This window comes from Budorcas taxicolor, chromosome 1 (assembly GCF_023091745.1).
Source record: "Budorcas taxicolor isolate Tak-1 chromosome 1, Takin1.1, whole genome shotgun sequence".
Taxonomy (NCBI): Eukaryota; Metazoa; Chordata; class Mammalia; order Artiodactyla; family Bovidae; genus Budorcas; species Budorcas taxicolor.
Window position 1 is genome coordinate 82,741,001 of NC_068910.1, and position 12,895 is coordinate 82,753,895.

The 12,895-nt window shown below is 38.9% G+C and overlaps 1 non-coding gene across 1 annotated transcript; it reads left to right on the forward strand.

The window, feature by feature from the left end:
- Positions 1–6,375: 6,375 nt before the first annotated feature.
- Positions 6,376–6,482, forward strand: LOC128058689 (U6 spliceosomal RNA). Its single transcript, XR_008200514.1, has one exon. It is a non-coding gene; the product is annotated as a U6 spliceosomal RNA (small nuclear RNA).
- The last annotated feature ends 6,413 nt before the right edge of the window (positions 6,483–12,895 follow it).

The following is a 12,895-nucleotide window of genomic DNA, read 5'->3' on the forward strand; positions in this document are numbered from 1 at the left end:
GGTAGTTTGAGCATTCTTTGGCATTGCCTTTCTTTGTGATTGGAATGAAAACTGACCTTTTCCAGTCCTGGGTCCACTGCTGAGTTTTCCAAATTTGCTGGCATATTCAGTGCAGCACTTTACCAGCATCATCTTTTATTTGAAATAGCTCAGAAGAAATTCCATCATCTCCACTAGTAATGCTTCCTAAGGCCCAATTGACTTCACATTCTGGGATGTCTGGGTCTAGGTAAGTGATTACACCATTGTGGTTATCTGGGTCATCAAGATCTTTATTTGTAATTTTTCAAAAATGATTTTTTTTCATACATCTTATTTGAAAAAGTAGCCTTCCATTTGTACCCAAAGTGTTTTAAAGGAGTAACATATAAAAAATTTAAAACATTAAATAGAGGTAAATAGAGATACATATTATATTGATTATATCAACAAATGTACTATAGTCTGGATTGTTTTCCTCATAATTTGTATCATGAAACCCTACTATCTAGTGTGATGAGATTTAAAAGAGGTCATAAATATAGGGAGCCATAATAGGATTAGTGTTCTTAAAAAGTGGGCAGAAGACCTAAATAGACATTTCTCCAAAGAAGACATATAGACGGCCATAAGGTACATGAAAGATGGTTCAGTTCAGTTGCTCAGTCGTGTCTGACTATTTGCAACCCCATGAACTGCAGCATGCCAGGCCTCCCTGTCCATCACCAACTCCTGGAGTTTACCCAAACTCATGTCCATTGAGTCGGTGATGCCATCCAACCATCTCATCCTCTGTCATTCCCTTTGCTTTTTAATATGCTCTCTAGGTTGGCCATAACTTTCCTTCCAAGGAGTAATTATTCAACAAATGCAAATCAAAACTACAATGAGATATCACCTCATCCAGGTCAGAAGAGCCTTCATAAAAAATTCTATAATTAATAAATGCTGGAGATGGTCAAGAGAGAAGGGAAATCTCTTATATTGTTAAGAGGAATGTAAATTGGTGCAGCCACTATGGAGAAAAGTATGAAGTTTCCTTAAGAAATTAAAAAGAGACTTACCATATGATATGGCAATCCAACTCCTTGGCCTACACCTGGAGAAGAAGATGGTCTTGAAGGAACCATGTACCCCAATATTCAATACATACAGCACTGTTTGCAACAGCCAAGCCATGGAAGCAACCTAAATGTCCATCAACAGAAGAATGAATCAAGAAAACGTGGTAAACATACACAATAAAATATTACTCAGACAGTACGAAGAATGATATAAGGCCATTTGCAGCAACATGGATAGACCGACAAATTGTAATGCTGAATGAAATAAGTTAGATAAAGACAAATATCATATGATATCACTTGCATGTGGAATCTTTAAAAAATGTTATAAAAGAACTTATTTACAAAACAGAAGCAGACTCACAGACTTGGAGAATGAACTTATGATTACCAGTGGGGAAGTGTGGAGAGGAGGAATAGTTACGGAGTTTGGGACTGACATGAGCACATTGCTGTATTTATAATGAATACCCAACAAGGACCTATTGTATCGCACATGGAACTCGTCTCAAAATTCTGTAACAACCTAATTGGGAAAAGAATTTGAAAAAGAATAGAAATAGAATAGAATAGTTGGTGTATAACTGAATCACTTTGTTGTGCAGCTGAAACTAACACAACATTGTGAAAGAACTATACTTCAATATAAAATAAAGTTATTAAAAATAAAAATAAAGCAACAACTCCTCGACAAACACACACACAAAGAATTGACAATGGAGGATACATTCTTTCTCTACCACGTGAGGACATAGTCAGAAGGTGACTACACATAAGCTAGGAAGAGAGCGATCAAGAGAAATTGACCTAGTTGGTATCCTGGGTTAGGCTCCAGCCACTAGAACTATGAGAAGATAAATCTCAACTAAGCCTCCAGTGTATGGTGTGCTGCTATAGTAGCTGAGTAGATGAAGCCAATACACCGAGAAAGACTTTTGTAAATATGACTAAATATTCCTGAAATATAAACAAGTTGATATGATCTGTTTGGTTCAGTTCAGTCACTCAGTCATGTCCAACTCTTTGTGACCCCATGAATCGGAGCACGACAGGCCCCCCTCTCTATCATCAACTACTGGAGTTCACTCAAACTCATGTCCGTCGAGTCAGTGATGCCATCCAGCTATCTCATCCTCTGTAGTCCCCTTCTCCTCCTGCCCCCAATCCCTCCCAGCATCAGGGTCTTTTACAATGAGTCAGCATGAGGTGGCCAAAGTACTGGAGTTTCAACTTTAGCATCAGCCCTTCCAATGAACATCCAGGGCTGATCTCCTTCAGAATGGACTGGTTGGATTTCCTTGCAGTCCAAGGGACTCTCAAGAGTCTTCTCCAACACCACAGTTCAAACGCATCAACCCTTCAGTGCTCAGTTTTCTTCACAGTCCAAATCTCACATCCGTACATGACCACTAGAAAAACCATAGCCTTGACTAGATAGACCTCTGTTAGCAAAGTAATATCTCTGCTTTTGAATATGCTATCTAGATTGGTCATAACTTTCCTTCCAAGGAGTAAGCATCTTTTAATTTCATGGCTGCAATCACTGTCTGCAGTGATTTTGGAACCAAAAAAAAACAAAGTCAGACACTGTTTCCACTGTTTCCCAATCTATTTGCCATGAAGTGATGGGCCAGATGCCATGATCTTCATTTTCTGAATGCTGGGCATAGCGCAACTTTTTCATTCTCCTCTTTCACTTTCATCAAGAGGCTTTTTAGTTCCTTTTCACCTTCTGCCATAAGGGGGGTGTCATCTGCATATCTGAGGTTATTGACATTTCTCCAGGCAATCTTGAGTCCAGCTTGTGCTTCTTCCAGCCCAGCATTTCTCATGATGTACTCTGCATAAAAGTTAAATAAGCAGGGTGACAATATACAGCCTTGACATACTCCTTTTCCTATTTGGAACCAGTCTCTTGTTCCATGTCCAGTTCTAACTGTTGTTTCCTGCCTACCTACAGGTTTCTCAAGAGGTAGGTCAAGTGGTCTGGTATTCCCATCTCTTGCGAATTTTCCAGTTTCTTGTGATCCACACAGTCAAAGGCTTTGGCATAGTCAATAAAGCAGAAATGAATGTTTTTATGGAACTCTGTTGCTTTTTCAATGATACAGCAGATGTTGGCAATTTGATCTCTAGTTCCTTTGCCTTTTCTCAAACCGGCTTGAACATCTGGAAGTTCACAGTTCATATTGCTGAAGCCTCGTTTCGAGAACTTTGAGCATTACTTTTCTAGCGTGTGAGATGAGTGCAATTGTGCTGTAGTTTGAGCATTCTTTGGCACTGCCTTTCTTTGGGATTGGAATGAAAACTGACCCCTTCCAGTCCTGTGGCCACTGCTGAGTTTTCCAAATTTGCTGACGTATTCAGTGCAGCACTTTCACAGCATCATCTTTCAGGATTTGAAACAGCTCCACTGGAATTCCATTACCTCCACTAACTTTGTTCCTAGTGATGCTTTCTAAGGCCCAGTTGACCTCACATTCCAGGATGTCTGACTCTAGGTGAGTGATAATACCATTGTGATTATCTTGGTCATGAAAATCTTTTTTGTACAGTTCTTCTGTGTATTCTTGCCATCGCTTCTTTATATCTGCTGCTTCTGTTAGGTCCATACCATTTCTGTCCTTTATTGAGCCCATCTTTGCATGAAATGTTCCCTTGCTATCTCTAATTTTCTAGAAGAGATCTCTAGTCTTTCCCATTCTGTTGTTTTGCTCTGTTTCTTTGCACTGATTGCTGAGGAAGGCTTTTTTATCTCTCCTTGCTATTCTTTGGAACTCTGCATTCAGAAGCTTATATCTTTTCTTCTCTCCTTTGTTTTTGGCTTCTCTTCTTTTCACAGCTATTTGTAAGGCCTCCCCAGACAGCCTTTTTTCTTTTCCATGGGGATGGTCTTGATCCCTGTCTCCTGTACAATGTCACGAACCTCCATCCATAGATCATTAGGCACTCTCTCTATCAGATCTAGTCCCTTAAATCTACTTCTCCTTCCACTGTATAATCATAAAGGATTTGATTTAGGTCATACCTGAATGGTCTAGTGGTTTTCCCTACTTTCTTCAATTTAAGTCTGAATTTGGTAATAAGGAGTTCATCATCTGAGCCACAGTCAGCTCCCAGTCTTCTTTTTGCTGACTGTATAGAGCTTCTCCATCTTTGACTGCAAAGAGTATAATCAATCTGATTTTGGTGTTGACCATCTGCTGATGTCCATGTGTAGAGTCTTGTGTTGTTGGAAGAGGGTGTTTGCTATGATCAGTGCATTTTCTTGGCAAAACTCTATTAGTCTCTGCCCTGCTTCATTCCACATTCCAAGGCCAAATTTGCCTGTTATTCCAGATGTTTCTTGACTTCCTACTTTTGCATTCCAGTCCCCTATAATGAAAAGGATATCTTTTGTGGGTGTTAGTTCTAAAAGGTCTTATAGGTCATCATAAAACTGTTCAACTTCAGCTTCTTCAGTGTTACTGGTTGGGGCACAGGCTTAGAGCTCTGTGATACTGAATGGTTTTCCTTGTAAACAAACATATCATTCTGTCATTTTTGAGATTGCATCCAAGTATTGCTTTTCAGACTCTTTTGTTGACCATGATGGATACTCCATTTCTTCTAAGGGATTCCTGCTCACAGTAGTAGATATAATGGTCATCTGAGTTAAATTCACCCATTCCAGTCCATTTTAGTTTGCTGATTCCTTGAATGTCAACGTTCAGTCATGCCATCTCCTGTTTGACCACTACCAATTTGCCTTGATTCATGGACCTAACATTCCAGGTTCCTATGCAATATTGCTTTTTACAGCATCAGACCTTGCTTCTGTCACCAGTCCCATCCTCATCTGGGTGTTATTTTTGCTTTGGCTCTATCCCTTCATTCTTTCTGGAGTTATTTCTCCATATTAGGCACCTATCAATCTGGGGAGTTCCTCTTTCAGTATTCTATCATTTTGTCTTTTCCTACTGTTCAAGGGGTTCTCAAGGCAAGACTACTGAAGTGATTTGCCATTCCCTTTTCCAGTGGACCACATTCTGTCAGACCTCTCCCCCATGACCCGTCCATCCTTGGTGGTCCCACACAACATGGCTTAGTTTCATTGAGTTAGACAAGGCTGTGGCCCATGTGATCAGATTGGCTAGTTTTCTGCAATTATGGTTTCAGTGTGTCTGCCCTCTGATGTCCTTTTGCAACACCTACCGTCTTACTTGGGTTTCTCTTACCTTGGACAAGGGGTATCTCCTCACGGCTGCTCCTCCAGACCTTGAACGTAGAGTAGCTTCTCTCAGCCCTCCTGCACCTGCTCAGCAGCTGCTCCTTAGACATGGGGTTGCTCCTCTTGGCCGCCTCTCCTGACCTCAGGATATGATTAATATAAATTATATGAAGGGTTTTAATTAAAAAATAAACATGCAAAATAGTGAGATAGTAAAAACTGGTACAAGTTCATGCAAGATATAAACATAGGCAAACTTGCCTGTGAAGTTGGAAAATGCAAATTTAAAAATATGTCTACCTAGATGGGGAAACAGTGGAAACAGTGAGAGATTTTATTTTTTAAGTACTCCAAGATATTGCAGATGGTGACTGCAGCCATGAAATTAAAAGATGCTTGCTTCTTGGAAGAAAAGTTATGACCGACCTAGACAGCATACTGAAAAGCAGAGAACATATTTTGCCAACAAAGTCCATCTAGTCAAAGCTATGTTTTTTTAGAAGTCATGTATGGATATGAGAGTTGGACTATAAAGAAAGCTGAGCACCAGATAACTGATGCTTTTGAACTGTGGTGTTTGAGAAGACTCTTGAGAGTCCCTTGGACTGCAAGGAGAGCCAACCAGTCTATCCTAAAGGATATCAGTCCTGAATATTCATTGGAAAGCTTGATGCTGAAGCTGAAACGCCAATACTTTGGGGTTAGTTTCAGCTGAAGCTGAAACTCCAATACTGATGTGATGATCTGACTCATTAGAAAAGACCCTGATGCTGGGAAATATTGAGGGTGGAAGGAGAAGGGGATGACAGAGGAGGAGATGGATGGATGGCATCACCAACTCAATGAACATGAGTTTGAGCAAGCTCTGAGAGTTTGGTGATGGACAGGGAAGCCTGGCATGCTGTAGTTCATGGGATCACAAAAATTCAGACATAACTGAGCAACTGAACTGAACTACCTGTTTATCATTTATCTATTTATCTATCCTTCTATCAAGTTGGGTTCAGTCACTGTTTATTAGTGTGTAGAATACGTAATGCTCCTGGAGTAAAATCTGTTAATTTTCAGTGTGACTAGGAGATCATGTCATGATCTTCCACTTAAAAATGCAATGGCATTTCAGTGTTCACTTCAGCAACACATATACTAAAATTGGAATGATACAGAGAAGATTAGCATGGCCCCTGCACAAGGATGACACCCAAATTCCTGAAGTGTTCCATATTTTTAAAAAATACAATGGGAATTTAGAATTCTCTGCTTCTATTTAGACTTCATTGTGCTGTGTATATGTCTGTAGAGGGGTTAGGGGGGAAAAATAGAGAACTTGCCCATGCATTCTCAAGATTACTTAATATAATCCCAGTACTTTAGAATATTATCAACCAAGTTATTCATAAAATATTTTCCAAATTCCTTCATTTATGGACTTAATTTAGATCATATGAAGAGGATGAGAAGGACATTTTGGAAGATTGATTGCATGAGCAGTGGTGCATGAGCAAAGCCATGGCAAGTTGAAGATAGTAATGAGATTTATCCTGTAAAAAGTCTTACAGATTATATAAGGAGAAAATTGTGAACGGGTAATATAAGTCTCAAATAAGAATAGTCTGAGTAATTCTTATAATAAATTTTCACTGTTATGCCTGAGTAGATGATAAAAATTATAACACTCAGAACTCAAGTAGAATATTTAATTTCCTTATTTAACTTTAAGGGGACAAAATTTTTAAACTTCAGACTGTCACAGTAGAAATATATGCATAGGCTCCCAGTATCAAAATAAAAAGTGCATATTAGTCTTTGCATTCAAGGGTATGGACAACTGAACTCTACTCATAGTGCTCATCAGACAACTCCAGTTACCAATGACATATCCCTTCATCCTGGACCACAGAGTCCTTTGACTAGAACTGGTTCTACTACTTTCATACGGAGTTGGAGGCTGGACATCTGTGATAAGGCTAGGATCTTTAGTGGATTAAGTGCACCATACACTCATTCTTTTGAAGTCTTTTATTCTGTGCTAGACACTAGTGTGGAATCTGTGATCTGGCCTCATTGAACAAGAACTTACTCATCTTAGTTGTTATTCTTTTTTTATTTTCAACTTTGCTGGCAATCAAAGTCTTTTCTCTTGCTCTAATCTATTCAAGGACATAGAGAAAAGTCCAATAATTTAGATAGGTAAAAGGAGAAAAGATAACAATATTAAGATGAGAGTATTCATAGACTAGCTAATAGTCTTTAGGAGTGTGAGAAAAATACACATCTACTGTAATACAAATTCACTTATCAGAATATTATCCTGTTGCATGGAGAAATCCATTTCTTCATCTTTGTCCTTTCAACTGTACCTACTTCTCCATAATCTTAGCAATAACCCATAGAGATAAGAGTCTTCAAGAATAACCGTTGATCACATGCAAAAACATTACTTTGATGGATTAAAGTTTTCACTGATTAATACTGGATGTTTGATTTTTTAATGAGGGCTTTATCAGTTAGACTTAGGTTCAATTGAATCCAACATACATATTCAAACTAATAGCTATAAAAAGATAAAAATGGACTCCTTTCTTATAACATGATAATACAGAGGTAGGCATTTTGAAGGTAAACTAGCTCAGGATTTTGTGTTTTGTTACTCTACATTCTTAGATAATGCCACAAGATCCAAGATGGCACCTCTGAAAGGCTTCCATCGTAATGCACAAATCTAGCAATTACAAAGAGAAAGTGCATTTCTTTTCTAACAATTAACTCCGTAGACATTCTATGGACAACTTTACATCTATTACATTCCAAACTTAATAACATGGGCATACTTACCTAAAGTCAAAGATGAAAAATGTAAGCTTTATACAAATTGGAAATGTTACCGAATTAAAATCTGTTTTGTCACTAATGAAGTTAAGCAGCATGGCTATTAAGAGAAAATGAATTGTCTCTGACCAAATCTCTTCACTATTTATCTGAAATATATGTCAAAGAAGAAGATGAGCTTTAAGTTTGTATTTTAGGAGCATAAAGAAAAGCTTCAAATAGCCACAATCATGTACATAAGTACAGAACTTAATGATTTGACATTTTTACTGGTCTTCAGTTCACTTCAGTCGCTCAGTCCTGTCCGACTCTTTGTGACCCCATGAATCGCAGCACGCCAGGCCTCCCTGTCCATTACCAACTCCCAGAGTTCACTCAGATTCATGTCCATTGAGTCACGGATGCCATCCAGCCACCTCATCCTCTGTCGTCCCCTTCTCCTCCTGCCCCCAATCCCTCCCAGCATCAGAGTCTTTTCCAATGAGTCAACTCTTCGCATGAGGTGGCCAAAGTACTGGAGTTTCAGCTTTAGAATCATTCCTTCCAAAGAAATCCCAGGGCTGATCTCCTTCAGAATGGACTGGTTGGATCTCCTTGCAGTCCAAGGGACTCTCAAGAGTCTTCTCCAACACCACAGTTCAAAAGCATCAATTCTTCAGCGCTCAGCTTTCTTCACAGTCCAACTCTCACATCCATACATGACTACTGGAAAAACCATAGCCTTGACTAGATGGACCTTAGGACCTTAGTCAGCAAAGTAATGTCTCTGCTTTTGAATATGCTATCTAGGTTGATCATAACTTTTCTCTCAAGGAGTAAGTGTCTTTTAATTTCATGGCTGCAATCACCATCTGCAGTGATTTTGGAGCCCCAAAAAATAAAGTCTCACACTGTTTCCATTGTTTCCCCATCTATTTCACATGAAGTGGTCTTAAAATGAATAAAAATTCTCTAACACCATTACATCTGACATATTTATTCTTTATGTTTCTCCAAGACTCAATGTTTTTCTTTACGTTGGAGTAATGATTCCATGTTATCTAGAATGAATATTGGGATCTTTCTTTTTGACTAAATACATAGATTAGGCAGAGTAATAGCCCACTCAAATATGTCCATCCACATCCTAATCTCCCAAACCAGTTGAAAAAAAAAAAAAAGCTAATTTATGTGGTTAAGAATTTTACAGAGTTGACTGAATTATCTTGAGATGGGAAGATTATCATCTGCTATCACATTGGGGTCAACATCATTCAAAGAGTCTTTGTAAGGAGGATGCATGAGTATCAGAGGCAGAGAAAAAGTAATTTGAGAATACTATACTGATGGTTTTGAAGAACCGGGGAGAGGTCATGGGCAGAGGAATGAAGGCAGACTCAGAAGTCGGAAAAGGCAAGGAAACGGATTAATTTTCAACTGCCAAGGAACTCCAGAAGAATGAAGCCCTATCAGTTTTACTTTAGCCCATTGAGACTCCTGATGCACATAATAGTTAAATATAAACTGTTATTGTGTTAATCCACTAGTGTTAGGAGCTCAGTGGTGTCTGGTTCTTTGTGATCCCATGGACTGTAGCCTACCAGGCTCTTTTGTCTATGAAATTCTCCAGGCAAGAATACTGGAGTGGGTTGCCATTTCTGTCTCCACGGGATCTTCCTAACCCAGGGAATGAGCCCATGTCTCCTGCACTGCAAAAAGATTCTTTACCTTGTAAGCCACTAAGTTTGTGGTAATTAGATCCTTGGCAGTTGAAAACTAATATGTTATATAACAAACAGCACTGTTAACACAACCTAAATGAACAAACAAAATTGTGTTTCTTTACTTTCTGAAATGTACTTAGTTTTCCTCGTGAATGATTATTCTCTTGGAGTAAAGAGGAAAACTGAACTTTCCGATTAATTACATTTCATGTAAAGTGTCTTCCCTGTAAAGTGTCTTTTTCTAATTATTGCTCACACTTTCATATGACCTCTTTGACTTCCTGATTACCTCCAAGATGGTATCTCTGTATACTTGTGGGCTTAAGAGATCCAATAGCAGTGAAGTAAAGGAGTCCAGTATCAAATACAGGCTCATGGTTTCTCTAACACTGAATTAGAACCTACGAGCTAGACCTGTTCTTGACTAGATCATCAGTCATAATGCTGGAAATCTATTTGAATCTGACAACAAATGCTGTGGACTTTATTTGTTGCATCTAAATTTGCTATCCATGGACCATTTCAGCTCATATATAACCACTCTCCAAACATGAGCAATCATGAACTTCTCAGTCACCTGCACATTTCTCACAGCCTCTCAGGAGCCATGAGTTCTTCCATACACTCATTCAAGTAAACACTTTCTTGGGCAATATTTCTCTCTTACTACATATTAGAGAATTGTTCCAAGTTGAATGTGAGACTGTGAGCCTCATTAAGAAGCTTAAAATCAGTTCAGTTCAGTCACTCATTCCTGTCTGACTCTTTGCAACCCCATGAACCGCAACACGCCAGGCCTCTCTGTCCATCACCAACTCCCAGAGTTTACTCAAACTCATGTTCATTGAGTCAGTGATGCCATCCAACCATCTCATCTGCTGCTATCCCATTCTCCTGCCTTCAATCGTTCCCAGCATCAGGGTCTCCTACACCTCAGTTCAAAAGCATCAATTCTTCAGTGCTCAGCATTTCTTTATAGTGCAACTCTCACATCCATATATGACTACTGAAAAAACCATAGCCTGGACTAGATGGACAATTGTTGGCAAAATAATGTCTCTGCTTTTTAATATGCTGTCTAAGTTGGTCATAGCTTTTCTTCCAAGGAGCAAGCATCTTTTAAATTCATGGCTGCAGTCACCATCTGCAATGATTTGAGGGTCCAAAAAAATAAACTCTGTCACTGTTCCCATTGCTTCACAACACATTTGTCATGAACTGATGGTACCAAATGCCATTATCTTAGTTTTCTGAATGTTGAGTTTTAAGTTAAATTTTTCACACTCCCCTTCCATTTCATCAAGAGAATCTTGAGTTCTTCTTCATTTTCTGCCATAAGGGAGGTGTCATCTGCCTATCTGAGGTTTTGATATTTCTCCCGGCAATCTTGATTCCATCTTGTGCTTCCTCCAGCCCAGTGTTTCTCATGATGTAGTACGCATTTAAGTTAAATAAGCAGGGTGACAATACACGGCCTTGACGTACTCCTTTCCCAATTTAGAGCCAGTCTGTTGCTCCAACACCATTTCTAACTGTTGCTTCTTGACATGCATACATATTACACAGGAGGCAGGTCAGGTGGTCTGGTATTCCCATTTCTTGAAGCATTTTCTAGTTTGTTGTGATCCTCACATTCAAATCCTTTGGCATAGTCAATAAAACAGAAGTAGATGTGTTTTTCTGGAACTCTCTTGCTTTTTTGATGATCCAGTGGATGTTGGCAATTTGATCTCTAGTTCCTCTGCCTTTTTTAAAACCAGCTTAAACATCTGAAAGTTCATGATTCACGTATTGCTGAATTTTGGCTTGGAGAAGTTTGAGCATTGCTTTACTAGCATGTGAGATGAGTGCAATTGTGTGGTAGTTTGAGCATTCTTTGGCATTGCCTCTCTTTGGGTTTGAAATGAAATTTTCCAGTCCTGTGGCCACTACTGAGTTTTCCAAATTTGCTCTCATATTGAACGCAGCACGTTCACAGCATCATCTTTTAGGATTTGAAATGGCTCAACTGGAGTTTCATCACCTCCACTAGATTTGTTCCTAGTGATGCTTCCTAAGACTCACTTGAATTTGCATTCGAGGATGTCTGGCTCTAGGTGAGTGATCCTCACATTGTGATTATTTGGGTCATGAAAATCTATTTTGCATAGTTCTCCTGTGTATTCTTGCCACCTCTTCTTAATAACTTCTGCTTCTGTTAGTTCCATACCATTTCTGTCCTTTATTGTGCCCTTCTTTTCATGTTCCCATGGTAGCTCTAATTTTCTTGAGGAGATCTCTAGTCTTCCCAATTCTATTGTTTTCCTCTATTTCTTTGCCTTTCTTACCTCTCCTTGCTATTCTTTGGAATCCTCCATTGAAATGGGTATATTTTTCCTTTTCTCCTTTGCCTTTTGTGTATCTTCTTGTCACAGCTATTTGTAAGGCTTTCTTAGCCAACCATTTGGCCTTTTTGCATTTCTTTTTCATGAGGATAGTTTTGATCCCTGCCTCCTGTACTATGTCATGAACCTCCATCTATAGTTCTTCAGGCACTCTGTCTATCAGATCTAATACCTTGAATCTATTTGGCACTTCCACTGTATACTGGTAGGGATTTGATTTATGTCATACCTGACTGGTCTAGTGGTTTTCCATGCTTTCTTCAATTTAAATGAATTTGGCAATAATGAGTTCATGATCTGAGCCACAATCAGCTCCCAGTCTTGATTTTGCTGACTGTATAGAGCTTTTCCATCTTTGGCTTCAAAGAATATAATCAATCTCATTTCAGTATTGATCATATGATGATGTCTATGTGTAGAGTCTTCTCCTGTGTTGTTGGAAGAGGGTGTTTTCTATTATCAGTGTGTTCTCTTGGAAAAACTCTGTTAGCCTTTGTCTTGCTTCAATCTGTACTCTAAGGCCAAATTTGACTATTATTCCAGATATGTCTTCACTTCCTACTTTTGCATTCCAGTTCCCTATAATGGAAAGGACATCTTTTTTGGATGTGACTTCTAGAAGGTTTTGTAGGTCTTCATAGAACCATTCAACTTCAGCTTTTTCAGCATTACTGGTCAGGGCATAGACTTGGATTACTGTGATATTGAATGGTTTGCCTTGGAAAC